This window comes from Budorcas taxicolor, chromosome 11, assembly GCF_023091745.1.
Source record: "Budorcas taxicolor isolate Tak-1 chromosome 11, Takin1.1, whole genome shotgun sequence".
In the NCBI taxonomy this organism is placed as follows: Eukaryota; Metazoa; Chordata; class Mammalia; order Artiodactyla; family Bovidae; genus Budorcas; species Budorcas taxicolor.
In genome coordinates this window covers 100877721-100893711 of record NC_068920.1, presented here as the reverse complement: position 1 = coordinate 100893711, position 15991 = coordinate 100877721, and positions in this window count along the sequence as shown.

Here is a 15991-nt window from a genome sequence, read left to right as displayed (position 1 = left end):
CAACCCAGGGATCAATCTCAGGTCTCCTGCATTGCAGGCAGATTCTTTACCTTCTGAGCCACCAGGGAAGCATGTATATGTTACTGAACCATGAAGAAAATAAAGGTGAATTCTCTCTCTTCAGTGTTTCTTGAATTCATTCAAAAAACTTTCCCAAGTTATATTCTCCATATACTTCACCCGCACAACGAGGAATACAAAAGTGCAGGTTGAGAGGATGCGGGTAGGAAAAATGTCAAATTCAATATTGGCAATCTGAGACTGAAGGCCAGAAAATCATGCCATTGGAAAAGGTTGGCCTGGAAATCAGGAGAGGAGTATGGACCAGAGCCACAGACAGTAGCAAAGTCACAGGAATGTTTGAGATGAGGCCAGGAGGTGTGCAGAGAAAGAAAAGAAAGGACTGGAAAGGGAGCCGGGATGACAGACACAAAGCAGAGGGGCCCACCAAAGAAGCTGAGAAGAAACAGAGCAGAAAAGAAAAGTCACAACTAAGTTGGCACAGATTTCAAGAGTAAAGAGAGCATTTTAAGAAAGAGGAAATAGCTAACTATTAAATCACTGTGAAAGTCAAAGAACACTGGGGTTATAATGGCCTTTAGAGTTATGAAAATGAAGTGAACATGTGGCCATAACAAGAACATTTTTAGCAGTGCTAAAAAAACAAAAAAAAACAAAAAAAAAAAACTGGAGTAGGTTGAGGAGCAAGTGATAGTTAAGGACATAGTTGGATCAGTGAGAGACAACTGGCTTTAAAATGTTTGTTCTGAAGGTGGTAGATACATTGAGAAGAAGCTGAAGGAGATATGGGATGAAAGGAGGGTATTTTGGTTTGGTTTCTGTGTGTGTATATATAAGAAGGGAGAGATGAGCATACTGAAATGCTGATGGGACTCAGTTTGGTTGAGACAAAAATGTGTGTGTATGTGTGTGTATTTATAAAATCTCTCAATATGTAGCAAACATCTATATTTATAAAGACATTAGCATCTTATGTTTTTGGAAAGCTCAAAGAGCTGGAACACAGTAAAAAATGTTAGATAACAACATATAGGAATCTGATAATCAAAATGGATTTTACAAATTCATGCACTAAAGTTTCTGGGCACCAATATGTGAAAAAGAAGGGATTTGTTGTCAAATATGCCTGCAGTCCAATCCTAAGTTACTAGCTATGTGATTCTGGATGATTTGCTTAAATTTAGTCACGCTCAATTTATTCATCTCTGTAAAAGGGATAATACAATTTTCTTAGTACATGTTTGAGCTGACGAATAATAATACTAACCACTTGCTGTCCACAAACCATGAGTCAAGCCTGTGTATCTCAGTGACATTAGTTACTGGAAGGACTACAGATGCTGTTGGAGAGGTACCTATTTATGCTATAGGAATGGCGTTTGAATGGCCATTGATCCCAGCAGTCATCCTAGAACTCACTTTTTAAAATAGCCCCAAATGCCATCTTGCCTTTTAACCATGACCTTCTGTGTCTGAGTTCGAAGGCAGCAAGAGGAGTCAAGTAAGTCTCATCAAATTTTGCCTGGGCTAGTCCCTTCAAGTCATATGAAGATACTCATTTTATCTTTTATGCTTTGCACACCTTTTAATATTCCTTAAGTCTTTTGCTTTTAACGAGAGGAAAACAGGACTCTGGAATATGTAATGGCTTATGATATAGACATAGATATGATATATTTTTATACAAATTAGCACTTGGAAATATTACTGCTTAATATAACATAATGAATGACATCTTGCCTTGAAAGATCATAGTAGGAAAATGTAAAGAGTTGTTTAGCAGGCTTTGCACAAACATGCACACCAGAGATGCACTGTGCTTTCTTCTGCAGTTTCCTGTGTGTAGAGCCGGCTCATCCCAATAGTATAGCGAAGTTCTCATCTTTGGTATCTTCTTCCCTGTATAACTTCCATGTTATTATGCTCATGGTTGACTTTAATAACAACTGCTGATAGCCATTATATTTTCATGTTTTTATTCTGTTCTCCCTTCTCTTCCTCTGTCCTTTCTACTATCTACCTTTATCTGCATCACATTTGTCAATTGTTTTGGGAAATGGGTGACCTTCTGTAAACACCTCTCTCCTTACTTGGAGTATTTTTGGAGTCACTGTTGTAGTTTAGTTGCTAAGTCATGTCCAATTCTTTTGTGATCCCATGGAGCGTGGCCTGCCAGGCTCCTCTGTCCATGGGATTTCCCAGGCAAGAATACTGGAGTGGGTTGCCATTTCTTTCTCCAGGGGATCTCTCTGACTCAGGGCTTGAACCCATGTCTCCTGCATTGGCAAGCAGGTTCTTTACCACCCACTGGATCACAAGGGAAGCCCTTGGAGTCACTGCTGTTCCAAAAATTATCTGCGCGAGCTCGGATTTTAATATAACAAATATAATTGCTCTCACTTACTGAGCACTTGCCATGAGTTAGGTGCATGGTTATCTCACTACATCAGTGCAACCACTGAAGTATGGACTAGTTAGTTTGATTAGTTAACTTTCTCTGAGTCATCCAGCTAATAAGTGGCTACACAGAGTTAGCAATTCTCATGTCCTTTATGATTTTTTTGCTTCCGATGTGTCACCACTTATAATCACTCTCCCAGGTAAGCAATCCTCACTATTATCATCTTAACTATCACTCTTGCTAAGTTGGGTGGATTTCTAAAAGTGTACACGTCGTGAGTTCAGAAAACCACCAATGAACCTGCCCCTGACGGCAGCCAGATCTGTATTTTTAGTCATCCCCTTGAAATCCACCACCCTCTACTCCTTGAAGATTGTCTTGCATATAGTGGATGATTCCAAAAATACTGGATGGCTCTAATGCTGGTTTTGAAATAATGAAGTCTGGTACATGCAAATAATGTCTCTGAATTCATTTGACAGCACACATAATGAACTGATAAAAAAAATCATTAAATCTTTTTAAACCACACAACATGAAGGGACTTGAGAGATAAATTCAGAAGTATTCAGGCAAATAATGTAGTACAACTACTACAAGGTGGTTAAGAACAGTAGATCTCTTTATAAATATTTATTACTTCTCCACTGAAAATACAAGAGAAAAAATGGTGATTTTAACACATTAGGAAATGAAAAGGAACAAAAAATAATAAAGATTTCCTTATATCATACACGTACTATGTTACGAGATTATGTTTGAGGATTAATGCATGTAAAGTACTTGTCACAGTAGTAATGTATTGCATCAGTGAAGTTTCACTATTGTCACTGCTTTCATTTGTATTTCTTGATCAGTATTATTGAAAATTGTTTTAAGTTGTTCTCTGCCTATTTTCTATTTGCTTATTTATTTACCTATTTTGAAATACATAAATACCATTACATGATTTGCACATTAAAATTTATTAAATTGTACCCAGTGAAGGAATTCCTTCCTATCTCTATCCAGAATTGGATGAGTCACTATATCCCCAATTAGGTTAGCACCCTTCTTTATTCCGTATTTATATTGTCAGAGGACAACAGTGCGAGCATGTTGTCGTGTCCAACTCTTTGGGACCCTATGGATTGTAGCCCACCAGGTTCCTCTGTCCATAGGATTCTCCAGGCAAGAATACTGGAGTGGGCTGCCATGCCCTCCTCCAGGGGATCTTCCCAATCCAGGGGTAAAATTCATGTCTCTTACATCACATCTTCGGCATTAGTAGGAGGGTTCTTTACGGTCTGAGCCACGTGGGAAACCTGGGGACAATAGTATGGGGACAATAGCATATGTGTGTGTGCATGTGTGTATGTGTCTTTGTACATACATATACTTTTTCTTTACCTTCTGTACAAATCATATCATACTGTATACATTTTTTTATGTCTGCCTAATTCCTCCTCATTGGTTTTCTTTTTCAGAAATTTCCTGGATATTCTTGTTGATTTTCATATGAATTATACAATCAACTTGTCTAGTTTGGGGGAAAAAAAGATCTGGTATTTTTATCAGGATCATGTTAAATTTATAAGTAAACTCAAGAAGGATTAGCATCTTAATGATGTTCCATTTTTCTATCCAAGAACATGCTATGCCTTTCCATTTGTTCATGCAATCTTTTGTGCCCTTCAAATGTATTTTAAAATTTTCTTCATATAAGTCTTGCATTTCTTGTTAAGCTCATGCCTATGAATTTTATTTTTATTATTGTTGTAAAACAGAGATTTTTCCCATTGTACCTTCTAATTTCTTATTAATGTGATAACCATGGACATTAGTATATTAATTTGTATCCTGACACCTGAATGATTTTATTGTTGTAGTAATTTTAGTTGATTTTCTTGGTTTCAAAGCATTTAATTATATCATTCCCTTAATGATACTTTTATCTTCTCATTTTCAATTCTTATTCTTTTTATTTATGTCTCATCTATTTGCATTTGCCCAGTTCATCAAGTACAATAAAAAACATGGATGGTGGAGATTCCTTCCTAATTTCTAACAAAAGTAGGAATGCTTCTAATATGTTCTCAGAAAACATGATGATGAGCTTTGGCTTGAGATGGACATTTTCTTTTCTTTTTTTTTTTTTTAGTAAGTTTTTTATTTTTTTAATTTTAAAATCTTTAATTCTTACATGTGCTCCCAAACATGAACCCCCCTCCCACCTCCCTCCCCATAACATCTCTGTGGGTCATCCCCATGCACCAGCCCCAAGCATGCTGTATCCTGCATCAGACATAGACTAGCGATTCAAAAAATTTTTTTTTAGATGGACATATTTTTAAATTGAGTTTTAAAAATTTCAGTTCAGTTTAGTTCAGTCACTCAGTCGTGTCTGACTCTTGGTGACCCCATGAATCGCAGCACGCCAGGCCTCCCTGTCCATCACCATCTCCCGGAGTTCACTCAGACTCACGTCCATCGAGTCAGTGATGCCATCCAGCCATCTCATCCTGGGTCATCCCCCTTCTCCTCCTGTCCCCAACCCCTCCCAGCATCAGAGTCTTTTCCAATGAGTCAACTCTTCCCATGAGGTGGCCAAAGTACTGGAGTTTCAGCTTTAGCATCATTCCTTCCAAAGAAATCCCAGGGTTGATCTCCTTCAGAATGGACTGGTTGGATCTCCTTGCAGTCCAAGGGACCTGCAAGAGTCTTCTCCAACACCACAGTTCAAACGCATCAATTCTTCAGCGCTCAGCCTTCTTCACAGTCCAACTCTCACATCCATACATGACCACAGGAAAAACCATAGCCTTGACTAGGCAGACCTTAGTCGGCAAAGTAATGTCTCTGCTTTTGAATATGCTATCTAGGTTGGTCATAACTCTTCTTCCAAGGAGTAAGCGTCTTTTAATTTCACGGCTGCATCACCATCTGCAGTGATTTTGGAGCCCCAAAAGATAAAATCTAACACTGTTTCCACTGTTTCCCCATCTATTTCCCATGAAGTGATGGGACCAGATGCCATGATCTTTATTTTCTGAATGTTGAGCTTTAAGCCAACTTTTTCACTCTCCTCTTTCACTTTCATCAAGAGGCTTTTTAGCTCCTCTTCACTTTCTGCCATAAGGGTGGTGTCATCTGCATATCTGAGGTGATTGATATTTCTCCTGGCAGTCTTCATTCCAGCTTGTGTTTCTTCCAGTCCAGCGTTTCTCATGATGTACTCTGCATAGAAGTTAAATAAGCAGGGTGACAATATACAGCCTTGACATACTCCTTTTCCTATTTGGAACCAGTCTGTTGTTCCATGTCCAGTTCTAACTGTTGCCTCCTGACCTGCATACAGACTTCTCAAGAGGCAGGTCAGGTGGTCTGGTATTCCCATCTCTTTCAGAATTTTCCACAGTTTATTGTGATCCACACAGTCAAAGGCTTTGGGATAGTCAATAAAGCAGAAATAGATGTTTTTCTGGAACTCTCTTGCTTTTTCCATGATCCAGTGGATGTTGGCAATTTGATCTCTGGTTCCTCTGTCTTTTCTAAAACGAGCTTGAACATCAATACTAAATTTTGTAATGTGACTTTTAATGTCTGTGAAAATCATGGTAAAATTTTTCATCTCTTAATGTATTATTAGATAACCTAATATTGAATATCTTGATCATATGGTATAATTCTTTTAATGTTTCACTGTCTTCCAAATACTAATATTTATTTAGAATTTCTGTATTGATATTGAATTTCTGTATTGATATTTTAGAGAGGCACTGATATAGAACAGTGATTATCTAATCTGACTACATGTTACAATAAATAGGGAGCTTTAAAAACATTAGCAAACCAATACTGATCCACTCCCACCACTCACCAACCAATTACATCAGACTCTATGAAGGGGCAGCCTGGGTATCCCGGGAAGCTAATGTATTATAACTAAGTCTGTAAACCCTGTTATATATTCCCTTTTTGTATAAATTCAAATGTTGTTATTGTTGCTATGTTAAAATCAGTATTACATTTGCTTCTTAATTTTTTTTTTAACCTATGATCTGAAAAATTGAAACAGCATTGGAACTATCTTGTGGTAATCCTCCTGTTAAAAATCATCAGACCTTGGTTGGTCGGGGTATTTTTGCAGGGAAGGTGGAGGAGGAGAGTTAGATAACTATTTCTTTATGGAAAAATATTGATGTTATGCTTTATAATTCTTTTAGAGTTGATAAAACTAAATTATTGCACCTAAATTTTATAATTTATTTGCATAATATTGAGTAGTCATTTAGTCTGATATTTTCTTCTCCTCAACTTTGTGATTATCTTTTTATCTGTAAATTGTTTTATAGGCTTTATCTTTAATAATCAGCTACTAGCTTAATTATTTTTGTGTCCCTTGTCTCTCAATTTTTTAACTTAATTTCTATGGTTCCTTCTTATCTCTTACATTCATTTTATTGTCCTTTTTTACATCAGATAAATAATTTTTGTAGCTTTTATTATCTACTTATATGAACTTAAGGTTATGAATTTTCTTTGAACACTGCTTTAGTTATATACTATCAGCTGTCATAGGTACTGTAGTGATCAGCTTGTTACGTATTCTGAAATTTGTTTTCATTTCCACATTGACACCAGAATTGAGATATTTTCCTCCAGGAGGCAGAGAATTTTATTTTCTTATTTTTTTCACAATTTTAATTTTGTTGCTTTGTTATCAGAAAATGTTTGCTTTGCTATTTATACATCTAGAGAAAACTGTGGTTTCTTTGGTTGTACAGGACATGATCAGGGTAGGGGTCCATGAATACTGGAAAAACACATTTTCTATTTTTATGGAAGAGAACTTAATATACAATACATCTACATTATTATTTCAGTCTTTTGTATACCTATTTTTTCACTTCATCTAATCGTAGACTATAAGAGGTGAACTATTATTGTATTTCTATTTTTCTTTGCTTGTCCTATATTTTTATATGTTGATGCTATGGTGTATAGAAAATTATAACAATTATATCTTCATTGTAAATTTCATCCTTACATAGGACCTTACCTCATCCTATTCATATAATGCCTTTGGCCTGAATTTTTTCTTGTTAAATATTAATACCATGTTATCATCAAACTTTCCTGTTTATATTTGCAAGGCATGTCTTTGCCTATCCTTTCAATTTTTCTAAATCATTTGGACATATGAATCCTTTTCTCATTTCTAACAGAAGCAGCAATGCCTCTAATGTTTTCTCAGAGAGCATGACGCTGGGCTATATACAATCTGTGGTCCCCAATCAGGGGTGATTTTGCTCCCCCCAGGTGGTTATTTGGCAATGTTTAGGACATTTTTGGCTGTTATAACTGAAGGTGGGGGTGAGGCACTACAGGCAATTAATAGGAATAATCCAGCAGAGTTGCTAAACATCCTACAGTGCACAAGCCAGCCCTCCACCTACACACCCATCCAAAGAGTTATCCAGCCTGAAATGTCAATAGTTATTAGGCTGAGAAACACTGATAGGCAGAACAAATGATTTAGGTCTGTGATCCAAATGAAAATTATTAGTCTTTAAATAGTTGATTTTAGGTGACTTACATTATTGCTATGATAAATACATTTGTTCTTGATTCTGTCATATTATTTTATGTTTCTATGTAGTTACTGGTTTGCTTTAATTCTTTCACTATGTGGTTTATTCTCTTTTACATGTTTGTAGTTCTTTTAATATTTAAGAATATGGCTTTTAATTTTTTAAACGATTACCTTTATAGTTATATCTTTATATTCAGGAGGCTGTATCAAACACAAAATGCTATGAGCAATGAAAAATATCATGTTTTCTCTTCCTCGGACACTCATCCTTTTCTTTCCCAATTTGATTTTGGTCAATGGTATTATTTAATTTTTACCTTTGTACTAGTAAGTGATTGTTATTTCTACAAGTGGATTTATCAGTGGTAGATGATATTCACTAATTCACAGCTACTACAGATGAACAAATAATCACACATCTATTTTCAACCTGCTTTCCCCTTCTAATTTTCGTGGCTGTATTATTTTTACGGTGACATACTTGCTACTCAAAGTATGGTCCAGGGACCAGCAGCATCGATCAGTTGAGGGGAATTAGAAAGAGAAAATCTCAGCCCTTATCCAGACCTAAATTTTCAGAATTTGTATTTTAACCATATTCCTAGGTGATATTTATGTACCTTAAAGTCTGACAATCACTAACCTAAAAAATTTACATTCTGGCTCTCACTCTACTTTCCATGTTAATTTTAGTCTTAGTTCTATTAAATATGTGGGATATTCACTGCCATTTCTTTGGATGTGCTTCTCCACATTATCTCTTGCTATCTTAAAGTTCATTTTCTAGTAATTTCCTCTAGAAGAGTTCATTGTAAGAATATACTTAGACTTCTTGAATTTTCAAAAGAGTTGATTTATAGTCTATATACTAGGAGGAGAATGTGACAAGCTATAAAACATCTTACCCATATTTTCTTTCTTTAAGTATCTTGTAGAATAAATTATATTATTTTAGGGGATTGATGACTTCTGCGTAGAAATTTGAGGCCAGCCAGATTTTTGATCCCTTAAAAACAACAATTTTTTGGTCTGTTTGTTTGTTTTTGCTTTGTTTTTTTTTTTTTTTTTTCTTGCCTGGCTGCTCATTGTTTTGTGGACTGAAATGGGTCAATTTTCCTGGTCCTGGTTCAATAGGTAAAGTCATCTTTTTCTTTTAGGAAAATTTTCTCAAATTGTATTTCTAAACAGTTGTTACATTTCATTAGCACTCTTGTTTTCTTTTGTATGGAATCCAAATAAATATAGGGTAGGTGTCCTTTTCATGTCTCATATTACCACCATCTTCTTTCCAACCATTTTTGTCTCTTTCTTTATATCTAGTTCATTTGCTTGCCTTATTTCTACCCTCTCTGTCCTCATCACGGCTGCCACAGTGTCTCCTGGCTTTATGAGGCTTCCCTTCTCTCCTTCTTGTCTATATTTCATTATTTTTCTCTTACTTCTTCCTTGAGCTCTTCCAGCTCACTTTTCATTCTTCCTACCACCTCACCATTTCTTTCCTGAATTCTTGCAGTTCTGCATTGTGACTGTTCTCTAAAGGGATGACTTTGTTTTTTTAATGAATGGCATCACATTTATTCACTATTTTCATCTATCCCAGTAACATTGTTCTAGAGAAATTTTTTTCTGAGTTATTTTTTTTTTCTTTTTTGGTCACTAAAGGATGATGTTCTTTTCTTTCTTTTAAAATTTTACTTTTTATAGTTGCTGTATCCATTTTGTGTTCTTACATTTGTATCTGTGTATTGTATGAGTTACAGGCTTCCCAGGTGGCTCGGTGGTAAGGAATCTGCCTGTCAGTGTTAGAAATAAGGGTTCCCCTTGGTTTGGGAAGATCCCCTGGGGGGGAAGAAATGGCAACCCACTCCAGTATTCTTGCCTGGAAAATGCCATGGACAGAAGAGCCTGGCAGGCTGTAGTCCACGGGGTCGCAAAGAGTTGGACATGGCTGACACGGCAGACATGGCAGTAGCAGCTATTGTACAAATAAGGGCTTTCTGGAAGAGCTGTTGGTAAAAAGTTGCTGCACATGTGAAGAAATCAGGTATCCCTAGGCTTGCTAGTTTTCACAGAATCTCTTTTCAGATAAAGCCGGGCAAATTGCTGCCAATGTGGCTTTTGGGTATAACTCATGGAGCCCCTGCATCCTCAGGCATCTTTAGCTTTGGGGGAGGAAGACTGTCCCCTCCCCATTCAATCCCACCAATACCATCTTTGAACCATCTTTGTGGACAGGATTCCAGCCACTGGCCCTCAGGGTGTGTCCCTGAATACAGAATGTATATTTGTATTGGAGAATTATGGCGCCTGGTACTGTTGGTTCTCTCGCCTCCATTTCTCCTGACAGTTCCTGTGCAAACACGTTTCCTATCGGCCACCCTTGCACACATTGTAGAGCTTGTATTCCAGTTCCTCTGAAAATACCAGCTTTTTTTTTTTTTTTTTTTTTTTGCTTTCCTTTCTCCATGTTACTTTTTTTTTTTTCAAGGTTTCTAAGAAGACTCTGCTTATTTAACTTTTATGCAGAGTATATCATGAGAAATGCTGGGCTGGAAGAAGCACAAGCTGGAATCAAGATTGCCAGGAGAAACATCAATAACCTCAGATATGCAGATGACACCATCCTTATGGCAGAAAGTGAAGAGGAACTAAAAAGCCTCCTGATGAAAGTGAAAGAGGAGAGTGAAAAAGTTGGCTTAAAGCTCAACATTCAGAAAACGAAGATCATGGCATCTGGTGCCATCACTTCATGGGAAATAGATGGGGAAACAGTAGAAACAGTGTCAGACTATTTTGGGGGGCTCCAAAATCACTGCATATGGCAACTGCAGCCATTAAATTAAACGACGCTTAAGACACTTACTCCTTGGAAGAAAAGTTATGACCAACCTAGATAGCATGTTAAAAAGCAGAGACATTACGTTGCCAACAAAGGTCCGTCTAGTCAAGGCTACGGTTTTTCCAGTGGTCATGTATGGATGCGAGAGTTGGACTGTGAAGAAAGCTGAGCACTGAAGAACTGATGCTTTTGAACTGTGGTGTTGGAGAAGACTCTGAGAGTCCCTTGGATGCTTTTGAACTGTGGTGTTGGAGAAGACTCTTGAGAGTCCTTTGGACTGCAAGGAGATCCAACCAGTCCATTCTGAAGGAGATCAGCCCTGGGATTTCTTTGGAAGGAATGATGCTAAAGCTGAAGCTCCAGTATTTTGGCCACCTCATGCGAAGAGCTGACTCATTGGAAAAGACTCTGATGCCGGGAGGGATTGGGGGCAGGAGGAGAAGGGGACGACAGAGGATGAGATGGCTGGATGGCATCACTGACTCGATGGATGTGAGTCTGAGGGAACTCCGGGAGTTGGTGATGGACAGGGAGGCCTGGCATGCTGCGATTCATGGGGTCGCAGAGAGTCAGACACGACTGAGCAACTGAACTGAACTGAACTGAAGAAGGAAAAGGAAGAAAGTTGAGTTCACAAACATGTTTCTAGCAAAATTTTTCTCTTACTGATTTTTAAGAACTCTTTTTAATATTGAGTATTGATGTCTTTTATAAACTCTCCAAATATCACCGATTTTTCAATCTTTCCAGTTTTTTGCATAAATAAAATTTTAATTTTCATGTCATTGCTAAGTCACTTCAGTGGTGTCCAACTCTGTGCAACCCCATAGACAGCAGCCCACCAGGCAACCTCGTCCCTGGGATTCTCCAGGCAAGAACACTAGAGTGGGTTGCCATTTCCTTCTCCAATGCATGAAAGTGAAAAGTGAAAGTGAAGTCTCTCAGTCGTGTCCAACTCTTAGCGACCCCATGGACTGCAGCCTACTAGGCTCCTCTGTCCATGGGATTTTCCAAGCAAGAGTACTGGAGTGGGGTGCCATTCATTGCCTTCTCCGTTTCATGTCATTAGATCTATTTAATCATCGTCTATATCTCTTTCCTTTGCTTTCATGCTAAAATGCCTTTCTCTACATTGAGATTATAAACTGGTAACATCTTGCAGCTAGATGTTTCTCCTGGATTTATTTTTTACATTCAACCTTTTAATCGATCCTAGATGTATGTTCACATATTATGTCAAGTAGGAAATTATTTTTTCATTTTAATTATTGCAGTTTTATAATGTGTTCAGTGCAACTTCTCTATGTCACGTTTTCAAAATTATCTCTTTAAGTTTTTTTCATCTGAAAAATAATTCTAGTTTGGAGATATCTATCCTCTATATTATAGCTATAGCTATAAACACAGGTAATATTTTTTAATTAATTCATCACGTAACAAATAATAATTACTTCCAAGAAAATACAAGTAAGAGGAAAAAAATGAGGTTCCATTAAAAACCCACACACAGTTAGGTTTAATGGTTCATGTGTATGGAAATGAAAAATACAATCAAGGTGGTGAATGGTTTAGAACTTCTTCTCCCTCTACCTTCCTTTCTCCATTGACCTTCAGTCAAATTCCATCACTTTACTCCTCTTTCTATTAATAATCATGACTTGTGGGAAAAAATAATGCTTTCTTCATTCTAAGCAAGTATAATTTTAAATCTCAGCATACTCACCTAAACTAATTAAGTTTTTTAAAAAATAAATCCCTCTTATATTTTAAATCCCTAAAAAAAAAAAAATAGGAGAAAAAATAACTTAAAGGAGAACTGAGGGACTTCCCTGGTGAAGTCCAGTGGTTATGGCTCTGGTGGTCCAGCAGTTATGACTCTTGTGTTTCCATTGCAGAGGGTGGTTCCTTGGTGGGGGAAGTAAGATCCCATACGCTGAGTGATTTGGAAAAAAACATTATTTTTTTTTTTAAAAGGAGAAGTGAGTAGAAAATAAAGTAAGAGAATTGTGTGCAATGCAGATTACAATACATTAGATACACTTTAATGCAACCTAATGGATTGCTGTCCAAATAAACAACAGCAATAATCCTAAAGTAATAATAATTAGTCATGACAGGATTTCATTGGCTACCATTTATTGAGCTCTGGCTTGTCCAGCCTTGTGCAAAGCTCACATAGCATGTTATTTAATTCCTCATAAATACCTAGGAGGCAGGCAGCTCAGTTCCATAAAAAAAGAAAGTGGCGCTTAGGGAGGCTAAGAATGAGCCTGGGGTTAGGAGGTGGAGAGAAAGGATCAACCCAGGTCTGCCTGATTCCACAGCCTCCTAACCACTGTGTTTGCTTGAGAGAATTGTTCAGGGCAGTATCTCAGGAAAAAGTGCGTCTGGAGAAGCTGGTTTAGAGGGCAAACAGACCAGTAGGCCATAACTGTATTTTCCAGATATTCCCAGAAGCTCACTGGGGGCATACAGTTGTCATGAGTCACAGAGCCAGCACTGGAATCCTCTCTTCTTCCCCACCATCAAGGACTCACTACCAAAAGCCGCCACAATGGCCCCTAACAGCGCTATTCTAGGATAGACAAGATGGGAGTGGTTAACTCAAGAGATCAGGAAACAGCAGAAGCAGCCTAGTGAGAGTGCCACTAGTCATGCATCAGACATTCAAGAAATATTTATTAAGAGCCTATCCTGTGCCAAACACACTTAGAGAGCTTAACCCAGCAACAAACACAACGGACAAAGATTCCTGTCCTCCTGGAGCTTGCGTTTAAGTGTGGGGAGACAGACAAAAAACAGTAAGCAGCCAGTTAGGTACTAGACCAGACTATAGTAATTGCTACAAAGAGAGAAAAATGACTAGAGGAGATGGGGGGCTGAGAAGCAGGGAGCAAGTGTTAGGATAGGGACGGTCACATCAAAGCAGTGTAGACTAGCTCATTCAAATGCTGAGGGTTTGAAAGTGGTGGAAACACTTGCTCTAATCTCTTTCCCTGTGACAATTCCTAAAGTCCTTATTGGCACCAATGTTATCATAAAAATCATCACTGAGATATTAGTATTATTGCTGGCTATCATTTATGAAGCAATTATAATGTGTCAGACTCTATGATGGAAAACATTTGACAAATACGATTTCGTTCACTTAGCATTCATTTCATGTTGTCTTTTATTTCTCTTCATTTGGCACTTTGGACCAATCCTGTTTGACCTATGAGAGTGGTCCACAGAAGGTCCCACCATCACATCCTTCTTACTCCTCATGCGGGTTTGCACACCCCAGGCCCTCAAGCACAGCACACACAGACACTCAGAACATTTTTGCTGATGAATGTAAATAGACAAACAGTGTGAGGACCAAAACTAAGGATGGAGAAATCAAAGGGCAGGGGCCTGCATGCATAAAACCAGAAAGTTGTGGGAAGGAGAGCAACGGCCCTCAGTAAGGAAACAAAAGCAGGAGCATAGCTGACCACCCATTCTCTGCACTCCCCCTTTCTGCCTGTTGCCAATTTCTTTTCTTTTCCTTCTTCTTCCCCTCCCACTACTTTCAACGTGTCACTTTCCAGGGATGCTGCTTCAACTGCTCCTGAGCAGTCTGTACTCTCTCATAATTGATAAATGGAGGTGTTTTCCAATAACCTTATAAATCACAGCATGCAAATGGTTACAGTCAGGATAGGGAAGAGGGACTCTGCTGGGTTACAGAAGCCATAAGTACCTTGAAAATAAAGGATAACCCTTGCAAAATGACAAACATAATTTCTTTTAGCATAATTGCCTGGCTAGGTATTAGCCATGAAATTACAAAAGAAGCAGCAAAAAAAAAAAAAAAAAAAAAAACACCAACAACAGATATTCCTATTTTAAGAGAACAAAAAGGCATGATGTCTTCCAAAACAGTTTGTGATCATCAAATTACATAACCTGTTATGTTTTATCCCTAAATGGCTTATTTTTCACTGTTTTTTATCCTGTTTGCTGCCTTGAGTTCTCCCAGAAGTAGGTGGAATATGAATCTTTCATTAAATTTTTTATCACATGAGAAAAGAAATCACAAGCCAAAGTCAAAGAAATCAAAATATAAAATTGCTTGGGTATTTATCACTCTGAGAGATAAAGAGTTAACTTTTAAAAATATATGACTTCTTTAATTGTGAAATCATTATTTTTGATTCAGTACTTTTAACATTCATAAGAGGGGCTTCTTTAATTCTGTGGGAAGCTTTGCTAACTGTAAAATATTTCCAAGATTGTTTACAGCCAGGAATTGTGGGGTTTTGTATACAGGATGCTATTGTTATGATTTAACCTAAAGAAAGCCAAATTAAAACTGATTTACTAAATAGGTTAAGGATAGCATACTTATTCACGATTTCAACCCTATTTCATGCTTAGACAGGCAGATCTTAATTATACACAAAAGAATACAAATGTTATTAGCATGATAATAATTATTTAGAAGGTGTCCTCTTTTTTAAAAAAATTAAACCAGTATTGTCATTCGTGCAGCTACATTTTTCAACAGAATGACAGCTTTGCTAGTCACAGATATGTTCAAAGTACATATACAATATTCAAAGCTGTACAGCAGACATGTTATCTGCAGGAGCTGGGATACGCAGTGCCAGCCACGCACTGCACACTAATCATTATGTCCTACCCACGGTACTACATGCAAATACAATCCTTTGTGACATTTTGTCAAATATTTTGAGGATTCTATACTCCTTATCACACCTCCATCCCCGTGTCCTCATCAACAATCAGGCACACAGGAATCAGTTCCACGGATGGCACGGACTTGAGCTAGTCACACACACAGCCTTGTGCCAAATTAATGAAAAGAAAATTAAAGATTTACACAGAAGTGGCTAACAGGCAGGGCATGGGTGAGGCAAATTCAAGTTCATATTTACCTTGCTGAGCTGTGTATGGCAGAAGCCTTGGGAAAAGCAACTTTACCCTGGATTTGTGTAGTAAGAGATGTAAACATTACCTATAGTATTCAGCATATGACATGATGGATAAATCAATTTAAAGGTCCTGCATTTGGAAAACCTACGGCAAGGGTCAATACCTATAGTCAATGAGTCCATATATGATCTGATTGAGAAAACGTAAAAACATTTCAGGACTCAGGAGTTGGCTA